Consider the following 19,411-nt stretch of genomic DNA (forward strand, 5'->3'; position numbering starts at 1 on the left):
CAGGGATCATTGTTACAGTATCTGAGGGACTTCAGCCCTACCGGGCACTTCAGCTCACTACTGCCACCTCTGGTGGTTTCAAGACCTGTTTAATAAAAGAACTAGTGTGTGTAACGTGCTGGTGTGGCAGTTACTACCCTTAACCAATATGCCTGATACTTTGGATGCAGCTCCAACATTGCTCTCTGCTTCAACAGCAAGAGGTAACAGGAAATTGGACTCAGGCATCAACCAACAAGGGCCCTGACTTTGACAGTTTGGGAAACTAAGTATGGGGGTGACTTTTATGGCACAGCAGATGCTACCATAAGTTTGCTGGGCAGACTGGATGGACTGTTTGGTCCATTTCTTCCATCATTTTCTGTTTCTATGTTAGTCTGACCACCGGCTAAGCCTAGCCGGTGGTCCTTCTTGAGATCTTTCCCCGGGGACGTGGTCATCTGCCACCGGCCCAAGGATCCACTTACTACTATCTCCGCCAGTCTATAACAACAGATTGCTAAGTCCGTCTACGGAATACATCAGATTGACACCCCTATCTGATTGCTCCTCCCACCAGCATAGCAGATCATGACAGTGAGTACTATTATCATCTACTCCTCAGAGCTGTCTCTCTGTAACCAGGTATTCGCTCCTCGAGGGCCTGCACCCATTACAGCACCAGTGCCATCTCCTACATGGAACCGCTGTGTGAGTACTTTGCCAACAAGTCTCTCTACCTCCAGGGATCTGGTACTCGCTCCTCGAGAGCCAGCTCTCCCTATCTCGGGGCTTCTCCATATCTGGGACTCTTTGAATGTTCTATTGTGCTCACTTTCTCAGTTCTGTCCACTACAGCACTGCTACCAGAAGAACTGCTGTTCCAGCGCCCTGGGGAATACTAGCCCAGCTGGGCTACATCTTCTACTCACTACTGCCACCTCTGGTGGCTTCTCAAACTGTCCAGAGCTGAGCCTGACCTGTGGCCCCACACGGGACTTCCCCCCGTGGGTGTGGTCAGTTGCCACAGTGTCCAAGGGTCCACCCAAATGTCACTAACTATAACAAAAGGAGAGCACTAGATGTAGTGTCCTTGGATTTCAGTAAGGCTTTTGACAAAGTTCTGTATATGCAACTTATAAATAAATAGGGTGACTTTGGTATATGCTCTAAACTGACTGACTGTCCCACGGGGGAAAACTTATGAGAGTAAAACGAGCAGGGTACTAGCTTGCCTGTAGGAGAGTGTTGACTCAGGATGGCTCCGGCGCCGACCGCAGAAGTGTCAACTTCCACATTGAATGGACATCTGGGATCGGGGTGGTAGAGACATGGGCCGGAGCTGAAGGCCTCTTTAATTCTCTGGAAGGTGGCAATAGCTTTCGGTGTCCAGACTCGTGTGTTGGCCCCCTTCCTATTCATCGCAGTGAGTGGGGCAACTATCGAAAAGTAGTTCGCAATGAAGCTCCGGTAATAATTAGTGAATCCTAAGAAGCGTTGTAATGCCCGGAGGCCTATTGGCTGAGGCCAGTCGCGGATTCCCTGAAGTTTCTCTGGGTCCATCGCGAATCCTCGATCGGAGATGATGTATCCCAGGAAAGGTAAGCGGTTCCGCTCAAATAAACATTTTTCTAGGTTTGTGTAAAGGTGATTCTCCCTCAGACATTGGAGAGCAATGTGGACGTGTTCACGGTGTGATTCTATATCATTAGAAAAGATCAGGATGTCGTCGAGGTAGATGACTGGACCACCAGGGACATTTGGCATCTTGAGGGACACTCCTGACCCCCACAAGACTTGCCAAAAGTCCAGCAGGGGTCCGGGAGCGACCTCCTGCACTTGGGCCATCGACTGCCGGTATTCAAAATGGCGCCGATAGCCTTTGCCCTCACTATGTCACAGGGGCCGACCGGTGCCATTGGTCAGCCCCTGTCACATGGTAGGAGCACAAGATGGCACTGGCCATCCATTGCTCCTATCATGTGACAGGGCTGACCAATGGCACCGGTAGCCCCTGTGACATAGTAGGTCAAAGGCTATTGGCGCCATTTTAAATACCGGCAGCCGAGGGTGTGAGTGCAGGAGATGGCTCCCGGACCCCCCGCTGGACCACCAGGGAGTTTTGGTAAGTCTTGGGGGGGTCAGGAGGGTGGGGGGGGTTTGTAGTTAATTTAATTTTAGCCGGGAAACAAATAAGCATTAATGTATAAACGTATCGGGGGGCCCCCCTTGCCGAATGCAACATATGGCGTCCCTCTGCACATCCCTAACAGACCATATTTACAAAAGCATATCTGACATCCTGTGCTTATCAAATTACCATTAATTTCTGCTGGTCTCCTCTCTCTTTAGCTGATACTTACTTTTGAATGCTAATAAGCTCTACCTTATTAACCTATGGGGTAGAAAATGGAGCCCTGGTTCTTACCATGTGGCTGGGAGTAGCTTACATTCTCAGCTGGCCAGGAGGTCCCGGTGTCCAGCACAGAGGCAGAGAGGACAGTCACGGTCACCGAAGCGGCAGACTGTCCAACTCTCAAGTCTCTTAGACCTTGTCTCTACAAGTCACCTCAGCTCAGGATTCACAGGGGCAAAGCAGGGATAGAAAGCCATAGCTCTTCCTTCTCTACAGGTGGGTAATGATGGGCTGACAACGGACGGCCAAGAGTGCTATTAGTCTGCATTCTTTTCAAGGGCTCACCCATGCAGAATTCAACAGCTTATGCATAGTCAGGTGAATGCATAATTAAGGCTTTTAATCAGCGGAGTTTCCAGCTCTTTTACCAGTTTTTTTCTTGCTGTGGAGTTCAACAAGTGATCAGATCTGATGAATGACAGTTACACAGTTTTGGCAGGATCTGATAAACATTGATCCCGGATAGACATTTAGGACCATAAAAAGAGGCCACAATATTATTGCAGATCCAATTCCCAAACTGGACCATCTGTGCTGATGTTTCTTTTGGCCCCATTTTGGTGCCAGCTTGGCTAGCAAGGCTAATAAATCCTTTGGGCTTGTCACATACACAGTACTGCATTTGGTTGCCCATGTCAGAACAGGTCCTGTCTGTTTTTCTCTCATTTTGCTGTGCATAGCCCAAATAGGTCAATGTTCATTTTTACAGACATCAGAGGGTCCATCTTAGTTGTTTGTCCTTGTTAGCAAGAATTGTGATACTGCCTACAGGAGAATGGGGATTGTTGGTGTGGGTGGAAAGACTAGATAGAAACATGACGGCAGAAGAAGGCCATATGGCCTATGTTTCTAAAAACATCCACAGGTGCGTTACCTTGCCAAAGCTTTCATTAGAACATTATTGCTCTTGAGGTGTGCTTAACTTTCCAAGGAATAATTCAGACCACAAGTTTATTGCAATCCATGTTATTCCATTTTAATATTAAAGAGCAGCTTTCCATGCATTTGCATGATACACAGCTTACTAATGTTTTCCTTTCATTCGGTCTATTTCTTTTTTTTTTTTTTTGTGATATCGGCAACACTTGCATGAGCATTGCTGATATCACACGATAATGCAGTTTGAACAGGAACATAGGGAATGGACCAAGAACATATTGAATATCCAAATTACTTGGGATCAACTGCAAATATTGACTATATTTATGGAAGATATTTCTACCTGTAATAAGAAATTGGGAGATATTTTATTATCAGCCTTAAAACTCACCCTTAATAACTGAAAGGATGTTTCATTCCTAAAAATCTATGTTTGGTGGAATATAGTATGCTTGATGTGAAATATAAAGCTGTTGCAGCCAAAAAAATATAATATTTTGAAAATGTTATGAAATCTAGAAACCTTTCTATCAACATGTATCCCTGGTGTTGTAATTATAGGGCCTAATATTCAAAGATATCCATATATAAATTATCCAGATAACTTAGAAGGGATATTCAGCTTCACAGTTATGCTGTTAAATATAACCGGATAAGTTCTAGTTATCTGGATAAGTTATATCTGGATAACTTTAGACCTTCTATTGAACAGGTCTAACTTATTTGGTTAACTTAACCGGATAAGGCTGAATATAGGCACTTATCTTGTTAAAATAACCGGATAAGTAGTGCCGCCCCGATCCACCCATTCCCCGCCCATTGACTATTCAGCTTTCTACTTAGCTGGATAAGTGATTTATCCTTTAGGTGGCAGCCGCAGAGCATAGCCAGATGTTCAGCATCCACCACTTAACCAGATAAGTCCTACTTATCCAGCTAAGGATTGTTTCAATATTGGCCTCATAATCTTCATTTGTTGCAACATTCGTTAAAATATGTTGTGCGATATGGTAGGAGCATCCACCCAGATGTATTAATGTTGTGCTCACTACATAGAAATTGCAATAGATCTTTCTTGTGAATGTAAGTAAAAAGATTTGAACATTATAAAAAAAAATCATTCTTTGCACAACTGAATTCTGCTTATTTTCAAAATTTGAGTCTCTAAATTCAAAGATCAAAACTAATGAAAATATATTTTTAAAAACTGTTTAATATAAAGATATCTGGGACCACGGGGGAAGTACTACATGCTAGTAACAAAAGAAACTCACCACTTTAGATTTATTTATCTTGGAAAATAATATCTTTAAATCCATGGTCACCTAAAACTCAGAAAGAATTGGTAAAATATAACTATAACCAATGTATCCTGGCCTCAAGTCAAGAACAACAATTTAAGATAAAGCTCGTGCTATAGTGAAGAAAGTAAAACTATTTAGACTTGTTAAAGTCCCAAAGGAACTGAGCCAGCAAACAACTCTAAAGAGTAAAACTTCAGGCCAAGATAGGACTGGAATCCCAAGCCCTCTATTTGCATGGAATACTGTGATTTTTCCAATGCTCTCCAGCTCAACAGATTTAAAAAAGAAATTAAATCAGGTATTTTTATTCTATTTTATTTTATTCATAAGCACATATTTTTAACCTATACAGCAGGGCTTCCCAAACTTTTAGTCAAAGTGACCCCATTTTAGTACTTGAAAATTTGCATGACCCCCAGATGATAACCAAAGAAATTTAGCTGATAGCAGGGTCATCCCCTTTCAAACATCTTCCACCCTTCTCAGCTTCCCCACTTCAGCCAATGCCCTGATTCACTCTCTCAACCTCCCTTCTTCCAGCAGATCTACCTTCAACCGCCCACCCCCTCCCCCCTTTCTCAATCTCTTCCTTACAGGCAATCTTCCCTCAACTGCCCTCTCCAGCTAATCCCTTTCTTAACCGTCCCCTCCAGCTGATTTTTTCACATCTCATTCACCCCCTTCCCTAGGCTCACTCCCTCTCTCTCAACCCACCAGGCTCATCCCTTCTCTCCCCCTCCACCTCCCCATCCCATCCCATCCACTTTCACACCCCCGCCAGCTGCTATCCCACAGATCCTCCCTCACAGCTTATCCTCTCTTGCCACATAGTTCCCTATCTGTCACCTTCCTCAGGCTCAAACTCTCCTCTTTCTCTTTCTCTTTCCCAAATCCCTTAATCACCCTCTCACCTCTTCCAGGCTCAACCCCCTTCCCCAGAGAATCATACAGCTCAAGTTCAACTCCTCCCACTTTTCCCTTTCAACCTCCCTCTGTTGTGGGCCCCCTATCAAATCTCATCATTGATTAGAGCGGGAGGGCTGAGGGTGCCTCGCGCGCGTCATCCCCTCCTTCTTTCTCCTTAGCAGTCCAGCAGAAAGATCCTCAGGCCAGCTGACAAAGGGTGGAGGAAGCAGTTCCGCAACCTTTCTGGCTTGGGCTGGCAGCTACATTTATTGCTGGGCAGGAGGAGGGTTGCGAGGAGAGCAGGGGCTGAGCAGGCCTTCAGTATTTCTGGCTATGGCTAGTGGTGGCAAAAATTGGCAGGAGGAGAGACGGGGGAGATATGATACAGACTTAAATGCCTGAAAGGAATTAATGATGAACAGGAATCAAATCTTTTCCGATGGAAAGAAAGCTTTATTAAGGGACATAAGATGAAGATCCAAGAGGGTAGACTTATGAACAACATAAGGAAATATTTCTATAGGGAAAGGGTGGTGGATGCACGGAATGCCTTCCCAGACAAATTAGCGAAGACAAGAACGGCAATGGAATTCAAAAGGGTGTGGGACAAGCAAAGAGGACCCCTAGTGGCTAAAGAATGGAAATGAAGAAAAGGGGTAACCTGCACAGAGTGGCAGTTACTTCCCTTAAAATTAAAAAAACAAAATCAGAAAAGCATAAAAATTAGAAAAACAAATCCCCATCAATTTGAAGCCAGTATTAAAGATCCACATTGTTAGCTGCTTCCATTGACCTCAGCTTTTTAAAGTAGTCTCAAGTTAGTTCACTGCTGATACAGAATCCTCATTCCTCAGGATTGCCAAAACTTTTTCTGACACGCTCACTAAGTCGAGACTTCCCCTTCCCCACTATCCAGAGCCTTGCAGGATATAGAATAACATATTTAATATAATACTTTTTCAACTCTTTCTTAATGCCAGCAAACTCCTGTCTCCTTCTCAGCAGTTCTGCCAAAAAATCTTGAAACACTATATATAATCTTGCTTCCCTGAAAGGAAATCTTGTATATGTTTCTTGCTGTGTCCAGAATATTGGGCTTATCGATAAAGTTATGGAACTTTCTTGTAGCCCAACCATGATCCCCATTCGTTGGAGCCTGATGTGCATGGTCAATTTGTATTAATCTGTCTTTACACTGGATCTGAAGTACTTCAAGTAGCCATTTTGAAAAAAATTTAACCAACCTCTTTGGAACACCGAGCATTCTGATGTTGTTACAGCGAGACTGGTTTTCAAGATCATATAACTTCTCCACCACAGCCTTATAATTCCACTCCAGCTTATCAATTTTTAGTCTGGCAGATGTTTGAGATTCTTCTGACTTTCATATCCACCTCTTCAATATAAGTGGAACTATCCTGCACCACATTCACCAACTGTGCAAATTTATCAACAATTATCTCAAGCCAAGAGTCCCTTTTATCAATAAATTTTAACCGCCAGTGCTTCCATGAATTTTTTTTAATATATTCATTGCTTCCACCCACATCTTCTGCCTCCGTTCCCACCCAGGGCCAGTGCTAGCATGTGTTCTGCCCTGTGTGAACAGTTACTATGCTGCCCCCTCCCCCATTCTGTTTATTTAACTGAGAATTTTTGTTATTTTCCAAATAACCAGCCAACACACAATACAAAATTTCAGGCTCATGCTCTGTCCCAGACTCCCTTTTGTTTTATGGTTCTGGAGGTGGACCCTTAGTCCGAGGTAGAGTTGGCGCTACCTAAGAGAGAATAAACCCTCTTAGGTCCCTACAGTCGAAAGGCAAAGCCAGGTAAATCAGACGTTGAACAGTTACTTTGCCACTGGAAGTCCGCGGTCCCCCCAGGAGGAGCCAGTAGGGACCCAAGCCGCTTGGACTTAGGTGAATCCCTGAGGACTGAAGAGAGGTCTGGACACAGGCGCCTCCTGCAGGTCATGGGATCCAGACCGCTGGTGCCTCCAGCAGGTTGTAATTCAGTCCAGGAGTCAAACCTGAAGAATGGTTGAAAGCCGGTTCAGGGGTCAAAGCCAGGAGAATGGTCGGAAACTGGTCCAGAAGTCGAAGTCCAAAGAAAGGTTGGAAGCAGGTCCAGGGGTTAAAGCCAGGAGAAGGGTCGGAAGCCGGTCCAGAGGTCGAAGCCAGAAGAATCCGTCCAACGAGAGGAGAAGCAGGAACTGGGATCAGAAGGACGGGATCAAGACCAAAGAGAACCAGCAGCGGAGACCAGGAGCAAGGTACAGGAACTCGGAGCTCAGGAACAACACCAACCAGGAGCCAAGATACCAAGGCAAGGTCTGAGGAGCAGACCTTGCCTTTAAATAGTAAACCGGCAGGGGAAGTTCCCTGGAAGAAGCTGCTGCAATATCCTGTCGTGGCCCCTTTAAGAATAATGCTTAGCCGCGCGCACGGCTCTAAGCAGGTTCAGCGGGGGAGGAGTCAGCGTGCAGGAGGAAGTCGGCAGGAGACGCGTCCAGGCCTCAGCAGCGGCCACGCCCACGAAGAGAGCATCGGAGCTGGCAGCCCGCTCCCACGGGCGCCGCAGGTGAGTCGGGACACTCACCTGCGGCGTCAGGAGTGTCCCGACGCCGCAGGTGAGTGACTGGCCCCAGTCGCAGACCACCTCAGCCGGCGGTCATAACATTTTATTGCCTAAAAACACCCTGCTCCCTCAAACAATCCAAATTTTCAAAATTGATACACCCCCTGAACATATCTTACCCCATCCACAGGTCCAAAATGCTTAAATTGTGTAGGAGTAATCACCAGATGCTCTTGTCCCACCTACTGGTATGTAAAAATGGCACTGCATGGACATTATAGCTGGCACATTTTGTTAAACAGAAAAACTATCACTGCCTTGGTGCCTCCCAGAAAACCCTGCAAAAAAAAGATAGTTGGAACCCATATGATATTAGGCCTAATATAATGTGTGTCAGTTGTGGGTTTGGTCCTTGGACAGCCTTGAGTAAACTGAATGACAATAATAATATAGTAAACAAAACAGTACTAACTGTCAACATTCAAACAGGAACAACCTTATCTATGAAAAGGCAACACTACAAATATTACCTCAGGCCCTAAAACACCTCCTATTAGGAAAGCAGAACAAACCAGGCTGCTAGAAATCTCTACACAGACACTACATGCTAGCAGACTACCCCACCTCGATCACACATGCAGAGCACAGACAGACCTTCACCAAATACAGAATAAACGCAAACATAGATAGAAACCAAACTGAAAACTACAACAAGCCAGACTCTGTATGCAGTGCAGCAATGGAAATACAGAAAGATCATCAGTCCTCATAAATCAAACAATAAACTTAGGAAATATAAATCAATCGTAAGAAACCATACTAGTGAAAAGAATATCGCCAAAGAGCTGATGAACAGAATGACATTCATTAATTAAGAAGACATATAAAAAGATTGTATTGCTGTTTGGAAAATTTAAAACATTTTCAAAATAGCAGACATAATTAAAACTTATAAGGATGGGAAAAATCCTCTACTCCCCATACCTAAAAACCTTTAATTTCCAGTCACCCTGAGCTTGTCTTGGATTAGAGGGGGTGGCACAAACCTTCTTCACAAACACACACACACACATCCCCCAAGCTGACAGGATGCCATTCACACACACATACACACACAACCCAGGCTTCCATTCACACACACAGAACCCAGGCTATCATTAGCACACACACACACACAAACATACATGCATACACACAAATAGCCCAAGCTACTATTCACATACACATAACCCAAGCATCTATTCATGCACACAAAACGTAGGCCAACAGGTTACCATTCTCCTCCCCACCTGCCACTGTGCAAGCTGACAACAGGACACCGGCACAGCACTGCCTCCATTCTTCATCTTATCAGGCTCCCTGCGTTGCCCACAGCTTCTGTTGCTACTGCTGCATTTTTAACTTTAGGACGGCCCCAGTGTACCTCGAGTGCTTCCAGTCCTTGGCCTGAAGGCAATTAGGCGTCCCCCATCTGATGCAGTTCGTGCCAGCTGCATGGTGGGCCAGCACCAGCGATGCAAGATAGAAAATGGCTGGATATTTAAAAAATAGTTTCAGCAGAGAGTAATCACTGAAATCCCAATCTCGGGGAAAAAAAAAAAGAAACTATTGGCTTCAGTGACCAGCACCACGGGGAGGAGAAGGCAGAGAGAGGAAGAGGCATGAGTCTGCAGCGTCTGCTCTGGTGGGCACTGCACTGGTCCACTGGGACTTAGGAGAACAGGGATGCCTTGGATCCGCCTTCTGCTGCCCCTGCCCCTCTGGGTGTGCCACCCCATGCACAGTATTACACACCCAGTTGTGCCGGGCCTGTTCTCACCTCTTTCTCTGAGGCCAACTCGTCTGCATGGGCTACACTCTCCATACCTAGCTTAGCAACTTCTTTAGTTTTGAACTAGATCACTTACCCACTTCATTGGACAGCTTTTTATGAAACAGTTATGACACCAGCTGTGGTCAGAATAATGAAAATCAGCTTAGGCCGAACATGAACTCTGCTGCATGGCAGCTACCTGCCTCAGAGCTCAACCAGAAGTCCTCTCCCTACCTATTTTATGAAAATACATGCATAAATTTTATGTACATAATTGTAACAATTTACGAGCAATAACCCAGAATAACCACAGAGTAGAAGTTATTACCTTGCTGGTCAGACTGGATGGACCATAAGGTCCTTTTCTGCCATCATTTCTATGTTTCTATTATCTAACAATAGGGCCAGGTATTTTATAAAGCAGGCATATACTGTGCCTCTGAAAATACTTGCGCATGTACTTGGAATCAGCAGCTCACCAATTCTTCCACCAGTTTACCCGGACCTTCACCAGGTCACCTAGAGCTTCCAGCACTTCATCTTGAAGACCCACCAGTTCACCTAGACCTCTCATCCAAAAGCCACAATGAAAAGGCAAATTCAATTTCAATTGCATGAGTCAGTTAGCAGATGTAAAAGTGCACGGACAAGTTCTGTAATGTATGGACATGAATTGCATACAAAATTGCAGCTTGTGCTTACACTTCCAAACCCCACCCTGCAATGCCCCCAAACCGTCACTTTTTTCCCTGTTAACATCTACATGTGATATTGCAAGTATGCACGTACTCTCGAAGTGTATAAATTAGGATGCCCGCACGTAGATGTTACTTATGCAAGTATGTGCTAATTTTGCATGTGCCAGCCCAGAATAACTCTCTAGAAATAGATTGAGATAAGACAAAGTTATCATTAATAAGAAGAAAGAGTGGAGTCTTCAGCTGGGATATGAAAGAGAGGGACAGTGTGAGTGCGTGGAAAGATACCGGCAGATCATGCCATATAGATGATGCAGCAAATACAGAAAGATCTGCTACCACCCAAGATCAATGAGAAAAAAAAATGTCTTATTTGAGAGAGAGAGAGAGAATGTAAGAGAAATTTGTAACTGCATTCCAAGGAGAAAGGACTTAGCATTGTCACAGTGATGCCAATAGGACACTGAATATACTATTGATGACTTTTTGGCCCTAGTCCAGGAGGATAAGCTGGCCGGTCTGGGAGCGACTGTTTCAGCTGGAACGACGTTAGCTCTAATCAGAAACAAGTTATGCCGTGAATCACAGCTGTCAGGTGAGGCAATGAAAATTCCCATTAGTTTTAGCTCATTGCCTGCAGCCTCTAACAACAACAATGGCATTAGATTCTCCTTACATTTAAAGTGCAATTATACAACTTTAAAATGCCGCTGCTTTACCACAAATATAGCTATAATTATTTTAAACGGCTTTGTAATATCCCAGGATGAACTAAGAAATGATTGTGATATGCCCAAGTTCATTCGGAAGGCACAAAATAAGTAGCCCTCGGGCAGTTTCTGTTTTATTAAAAATACATGTTGTAGGCATTTTTGTTCATTGTGTTTTGCAGGAAGCAGCTTTAAAGTATAGATTAAAAGGTCTTACGAACATCTCCTCTAATGGATCTAATTTTAACCTCTTAAGAAACCGGCGATGGATGACCGGGGAAGCTGAGGTGTGCCTATCTTCCGGCCGGATTACTGCCTGTGCCAGACAAGCGTAGTGAGGGCCCTTGGCTGAAGGAGGCCCGAGTGAAGGGGGAAATCAACGATACAGAGAGAAGGAAATGTGACATGGGATGCTAGAAGAGAAATGGAGGGAACATAATTGCCACTGAAGAGGGACTTGTCCAGGAGAAAGATTTCCATTTTAGAGACAATCAGTTGCCAGGAAGTTGAGTCCAAGCTCGGTGCTCATTCGCTCTAAGACAAGTGGATAGATTATGAAGAATGGGGCTCCCTGACTGAATCAAAACATATGTATTGCTAAGTAGTATAATTATAAACATGGTAATTGAGGTTAAAAAATGACATGAATTGTATAAAAAGAGAAAAAGACAGCAATGAATTGTGAGTCCAGTTTACTGCCTTGAGATACAACATAAGAATCTATGGGTTTGAAAACTGAAATAAATGTGAACCCTGCTCTAGTGTCCCTTCACAGGACCCCCAAAGACCACGCCTCAATTTATGGGCTTAGGTTAGTTAACTGCCTTCTCCGGATGTTAAGTCCATCTGAAGTCCAAGATTCCTGTCGGGGAGCGACAGAATATCTCCTAGACACTGAGCTTTGTCCATAATTAATTCAACAATAAAGTCTCTTGTATACAGCAGTAATAATTACATGGGAAACAATTGATAGTTTCCAACTTAATTTTTACTAACTAGATAGAAATTCAATGAAAATATCCAGTTAAAAGCTCTTGCTTTTTTTTTTACAGTCCATTTATTGCTTTAGTTCTTTTAATAAATCTGTGACTTTATACTTTGAATTAATTTATGCAGTTAATGTTGTTGATTGATTCTCTTTCCCTGATCCTTTCCCATTGTAAAGCTTCCTCCCAGCATTTGGTGTATAAGATGATCAGTCCCAATTTAGATATCATAAAGTAAAGCCCCATATATCATACCCTGTCCAGATGTTCTGAACAGATGTTCTTACTCCTTCTCCTTACTAACCTGTTAGTACCTGGAGGGTACTTTCATCTTCCTTTCTTCAATATCTGGATAATAGGATTGTGGTTAACACCAGACAGATGCCACAAGCCTTCTCTGTACTCCTCATTTCTCCTTCTCTACAGGAATGAATGGAAATTCAATCCCCTGCAGTTATTCCAGGAGTCCACTGGACCTCTCTAGTTGAGAGACTCTCCTCACTATCAGGTAAATGGCAAAAATAAAGCTCTTGGAAAAACAGGGAAACTCAAAAGGGAGGAAGGAAGGGTAGAAAAAACTTCCATCTCCCCAGCTCAAAAGAGAAAAAGGAAACCCTTTCCTTTATTCCAGACCCAGGCCTCATTCCTAGAAGCCCAAGAGTCCTTTCCCCATCAACATATCCTGCTTCCTGAAAGGGTACAAAATCTAAACCCTAAAATGGTGGCACTATGTTTTATAGCCTGGGGACTCCTCTATTTCAGTCTTCTTACTAACAATAGGACAATCCTTCTAGTAGGAATCCATAGGGTTCTCTAGATAAAAAAGGAACAATAAGAGGTAGGAGTAGAACATAGAAACTTAGAAATGATGGAAGAAAAGGACCAAATGGTCAATCCAGTCTGCCCAGCAAGCTTATGGTAGCACCAACCATGCCATACAGATCTCCCTCATAATGGTATCACCAGGGGATGGCAACTGCCATGCGTACAAGTTACCTCCATACTTAGTTTCCCAAACTGTTAAAGTCAGGGCCCTTGTTGGTTGCTGTCTGAATCCAATTCCCCGTTATCTCTTGCCGTTGAAGCAGAGAGCAATGTTGGAGTTGCATCACAAGAATAAGGCTTATTGGTTAAGGGTAGTAATAGCCACAACAGCAAGTTATCCCCATGCTTATTTGTCCTTGTTGGCTGCTGTCCGAAATGAATTCCCCTTTTCCATTTTTCCCCTGCCGTTTAAACCAGAGAGCAATAATGAGTTGCATCAACAGTTATGAAAGCTTGTTGGTTAAGGGTAGTAACCATCAAGTAAGGTTATAGGCAAAGGTCCAACCATCAAAGATGAAAGACCAATAAAAAAAGGAAGGACATAGAAAGTTCAACTATTGTCCAAAAAGTTCAAAGTTTTATTTGTATTCTAAGCAAGCGAAACATTCAGGTTGTCAGCATCCAGCCAAAAATATACATCACCTCAATCCAATTCTTTAGTCACCCAATCAAAAAAATCAATCAGATTTGTCTGACAGGACCTTCCCCTGCTGACTCCATGCTGCCTCAGGTCCAGCAATCCTCCTGACTGTAGATAGTTCACTATTCTTTCCTTCAGCAGTGTCAAAAAAACAACAAGGGGACAAGCTTATATCGTGGAAGGAATTTTATTAAAAAGCCTTTTTAATAAAATTCCTTCCACGATATAAGTTTGTCCCCTTCTTGTTTTTTTGCCTTGGCTACGTCGGACCACCTCCCAATTTGTTTTATTGGACCTTCAGCAGTGTCTCCATTACTTTTCCCACCACTGAAGTGAGGCCAACCAGCCTCCTCTCTGCTCTCACTCTTGTGAAGCGGGATCACTACTGCTCTTTTCCAATCATTCGGCAAGAAAGAATGGTGCCAGAAGGCTTAGCATAGCATTCAGATTACTCCAATAGAACTAGTTAGCCTACTAAGTCAAGAATAATCGAAGAGAGAGTGTTAAACATGTCCAGAATAAAGAAAAACATCACTGACTGCACACATTGGAATAGTTTTAGTGATGTTTCTTATGCAAAATGATCAAGTGGATAAATGTTTGAAAGAAACACTCTCCAGCACGTGACAGAGAGCGTTAGAACATAAGAACATAAGATATGCCATACTGGATCAGAACAAAGGTCCAGCAAGCCTAGCATACTGTTTCCAACAGTGGCCAATCCAGGCTACAAGTATCTGGCAAGTACCCAAACATTAAATAGATCCCATGCTACTGATGCCAGTAATAGCAGTGGCTATTCCCCAAGTCAACTTGATTGATAGCAGTTTATAGACTTCTCCAAGAAGTTATCCAAACCTTTTTTAAATCCAGATACACTAAATGCCTTAACTACATCCTCTGGCAAAGAATTCCAGAGCTTAATTGCGCATTGAGTGAAAAAGAATTTTCTCTGATTTGTTTAAAATGTGCTACTTCTTAAATTCATAGAGTGCCCCCTAGTCTTTGTATTATCTGAAAGAGTAGAAGAGGACCTGAAGGCTCATCTGCATACTGCTCCCAGCATCCCCTGCAATAGAAATCCAGAGGTCACTGCAAGCGATCCAGGGATTGAATTCCACAGCCCCAGCTTCCAGAGGTCCCACACCCTTTGCAATAGAAGAGGACCAGAAGGCTCATCTGCATACTGCTCCCAGCATCCCTGGGAGAGGAGTCCAGAGGTCACCACAAGTGAGCCAGGGATTGAATTCCACAGCCCCAGCTTCCAGAGGTCCCGCACCATTTGAAGTAGAAGAGGACCAGAAGGCTCATCTGCATACTGCTCCCAGCATTCCCTGGGAGAAGATTCCAGAGATCACCGCAAGCAATCCAGGGATTAAATTCCACAGCCCCAGCTTCCAGAGGCCCCACACTCTTTGCAAACCCTTCAACTGGCTGAGTGAAGATCAATTTAATGCGGGTCAAAGAGGATTGGTAAGTATAGCTTTGGGAAATCTTTGGACATATAAAAGTTTGGTAAAAGGTGAAATAGAGGGATATATTCTTTAGAGTTGTGTGTGTCTGAGATAATAAGCAAGCCAGAGATAGTTAATTCTAGTGTCTGTCTTTCCTACCCACTCAAACCTTGATTTTGAGGCAAGAGACACTTTCTCATTAAAAATCAGTCAGGGTCTTATCCAAATCATACTATATATACCAGCCCTTATTGAAAATTTAATCATCCCCTTGTAGACACTAGCTGATTAATTAGTAAATTCTCCTGTAAATTTAAAGTACTCTAATTCCAACTCCCTTAGTATCTTAAACTTAACTTGGTACTCAATGAAACTAAGATAAAGGCAGCAGCAAGAGGGGGGCTTTCCAGTCTTTTGCATTGAGTGTCACATGCTTGATTTTTTACCTGCTGGTGAGAGATTGTATGTGTGCACTTGGTGCAAAGAGCTCCTGACTCTCAGGGAACGAGTCCAATCTCTGGAGGCTAAAGTAGCAGACTTGGAGGAGCTGAAACAGACAGAGAGGTACATTGATGAGACCTTCAGGGACATAGTAGCCGATTCCCAAATCCAGTCTGGCAGCCCCAGTGCTACCTTGGATCAGAAAGGTCTCACAGTTTGAGAACATCACCCTGGTGTAGCAGGAAGTGATCCTATAGCAAGTGATCCTATAGCTCTCTAGGTGATGTATTATCCTCTCGCACTGAGAACAAGTCTCCCAGGGCTGCTGCCCAGGAGGGAAGGGTTAGGCTGGCCATCATAGTTGGTGATTCAATTATTAGAAATGTAGATAGCAGGGTGGCTGGTGGATGTGAGGACCGCCTGGTAACTTGCCTGCCTGGTGTAAAGATGGCAGACCTCACACGTCACCTTGATAGGATTATAGAGAGTGCTGGGGAGGATCGGCTGTTGTAGTACATGTAGGCACCAATGACATAGGAAAATGTGGGAGAGAGGTTCTGGAAGCCAAATTTAGGATTTTAGGTAGAAAGCTGAAATCCAGAACCTCCAGGGTAGAATTCTCTGAAATGCTTCCTGTTCTATGTGCAGGTCCCCAGAGGCAGGCAGAGCTCCAGAGTTTCAATGAGTGGATAAGACAATGGTTCAGGGAAGAGGGATTCAGTTTTGTAAGGAACTGGGGAAATGTTTGGGGAAAGGGGAGACTTTTCCGAAAGGATGGGCTCCACCTTAATCAGAGTGGAACCAAGCTGCTGGCACTAACCTTTTAAAAAGGAGATAAAGCAGCTTTTAAACTAGAACAAGGGGGAAAGTCGACAGTCACTCATCAGTGCATGGTTCGGAGAAATGTATCCTTGAAGGATACTAATGAAACAGGAGAGTTAGGGCATCCCAACAGAGAGGTTCCAATAGAAGCAAACATAGTCCATGCACCTATATGTAAAAAATCACCGAAGCTAATGATTTCCAAATTATCCCTAACAACTGAAAAGCAGGTTCTTAATACAAACAAAAAACACATTTTGAAATGTCTGTATGCCAATGCCAGAAGTCTAAGAAGTAAGATGGGAGAGTTAGAGTGTATAGCAGTAAATGATGTGATTGACATAATTGGCATCACAGAGACTTGGTAGAAGGAGGATAACCAATGAGACAGTGCTATATCAGGGTACAAATTATATCGCAATGATGGGGAGGATCAGCTTTGTGAGGGTGTGGCACTTTATGTACGGGAGGGTATAGAGTCCAACAGGATAAAGATCATACAAGAGACTAAATGCTCAGTAGAATCTATATGGGTAGAAATCCTATGTGTATTGGATAAGAGTATAGTGATCGGAGTATACTACCGTCCACCTGGACAAAACGGTCAGACAGATGATGAAATGCTAACAGAAATCAGGGAAGCTAACCAGTTTGGCAGTGCAATAATAATGGGAGATTTCAATTACCCAATAATGGCTGGGTAAATGTAACATCAGGATTTGCTAGAGACATAAAGTTCCTGGATGTAATAAATGATTGCTTCATGGAGCAATTGGTTCAGGAACCAACAAGAGAGGGAGCTATTTTAGATTTAATTCTTAGTGGAACGCAGGATTTGGTGAGAGAGGTAACAGTGGTGGGGCCACTTGGGAATAGTGATCATAACATGATCAAATTTAAACTAATAACTGGAAGGGGGCAATAAGTAAATCTACAGCTCTAACACTAAGGGAAACTGATAAAATGAGGAAAATAGTTAGAAAAAAACTGAAAGGTGCAGCTGCAAAGGTTAAAAGTGTTCAACAGGCATGGACATTATTTAAAAATACAATCCTAGAGGTGCAGTCTGGATGTATTCCATGCATTAAGAAAGGTAAAAGAAAGGCAAAACAATTACTGTCATGGTTAAAAGGTGAGATGAAAAAGGCTATTTTAGCCTAAAAAACATCCTTCAAAAATTGGAAGAAGGATCCATCAGAAGAAAATAGGATAAAACATAAGCATTGTCAAGTTAAGTGTAAAACATTGATAAGACAGGCAAAGAGAGAATTTGAAATTAAGTTGGCCATAGAGGCAAAAGCTCAAAATAAAAACTTTTAAAAATATATCCAAAGCAAGAAACCTGTGAGGGAGTCGGTTGGACCATTAGATGACCAAGGAGTTAAAAGGGCTCTTAGGGAAGATAAGGCCATTGCAGAAAGACTAAATGAATTATTTGCTTCCATGTTTACTATTGAGGATGTTGGGGAGGTACAAGATCCGGAGATGGTTTTCAAGGGTGATGAGTCAGACAAACTGAACCAAATCACTGTGAACCTGAAAGATGTAGTAGGCCAGATTGACAAACTAAAGAGTACCAAATCACCTGGACTGGATGGTATGCATCCTAGGGTACTGAAGGAACTCAAAAATGAAATTTCTGATCTATTAGTTAAAATTTGTAACCTATCATTGAAATCATTCATTGTAACTGAAGACTGCAGGGTGGCCAATGTAACCCCAATATTTAAAAAGGGCTCCAGGGGTGATCCGGGTAACTATAGACCAGTGAGCCTGACTTCAGTGCCAGGAAAAATAGTGGAAACTATACTAAAGATCAAAATTGTAAAGCATATAGAAAGGCATGGTTTAATGGAGCACAGTCAACATGGATTTACCCAAGGGAAGTCTTGCCTAACAAATCTGCTTTATTTTTTTGAAGGGGTTAATAAACAAGTGGATAAAGGTGAACTGGTAGATGTAGTGTATTTGGATTTTCAGAAGGCGTTTGACAAAGTCCTTCATGAGAGGCTTCTAAGAAAACTAAAAAGTCATGGGATAGGAGGCGATGTCCTTTCATGGATTACAAACTGGTTACAAGACAGGAAACAGAGAGTAGGATTAAATGGTCAATTTTCTCAGTGGAAAAGGGTAAACAGTGGAGTGCCTCAGGGATCTGTACTTGGACCGTTGCTTTTCAATATATATATAAATGATCTGGAAAGGAATACGACGAGTGAGGTTATCAAATTTGCAGATGATACAAAATTATTCAGAGTAGTTAAATCACAAGCAGACTATGATACATTGCAGGAGGACCTTGCAAGACTTGAAGATTGGGCATCCAAATGGCAGATGAAATTTAATGTGGACAAGTGCAAGGTGTTCCTTCTAGGGAAAAATAACCCTTGCTGTATTTACACAATGTTAGGTTCCATATTAGGAGCTACCAGGAAAAAGATCTAGGCATCATAGTGAATAAGACTTTAAAATCATTGGCTCCATGTGCTGCAGCAGTCAGAAAAGCAAACAGAATGTTAGGAATTATCAGGAAGGGACTGGTTAATAAAACAGAAAATGGCATAATGCCTCTGTATCGCTCCATGGTGAGACCGTACCTTGGATACTGTGTACAATTCTGGTCGCCGCATCTCAAAAAAGATATATTTGCGATGGAGAAGGTACATAGAAGGGCAACCAAAATGATAAGGGGAATGGAACAGCTGAAGAGGTTAGGGCTGTTCAGCTTGGAGAAGAGACGACTGAGAGGGGATATAATAGAGGTCTTTAAGATCATGAGAGGTCTTGAACGAGTAGATGTGAATCGGTTATTTACACTTTCGGATAATAGAAGGAACAGGGGGAATTCCATGAAGTTGGCAAGTAGCACATTTAAGACTAAACTGAGAAAATTCTTTTTCACTCAACCCACAATTAAGCTTTGGAATTTGTTGCCAGAGGATGTGGTTAGTGCAGTTA

The sequence above is a fragment of the Rhinatrema bivittatum genome, chromosome 3 (genome assembly GCF_901001135.1).
Source record: "Rhinatrema bivittatum chromosome 3, aRhiBiv1.1, whole genome shotgun sequence".
NCBI classification, from domain to species: Eukaryota; Metazoa; Chordata; class Amphibia; order Gymnophiona; family Rhinatrematidae; genus Rhinatrema; species Rhinatrema bivittatum.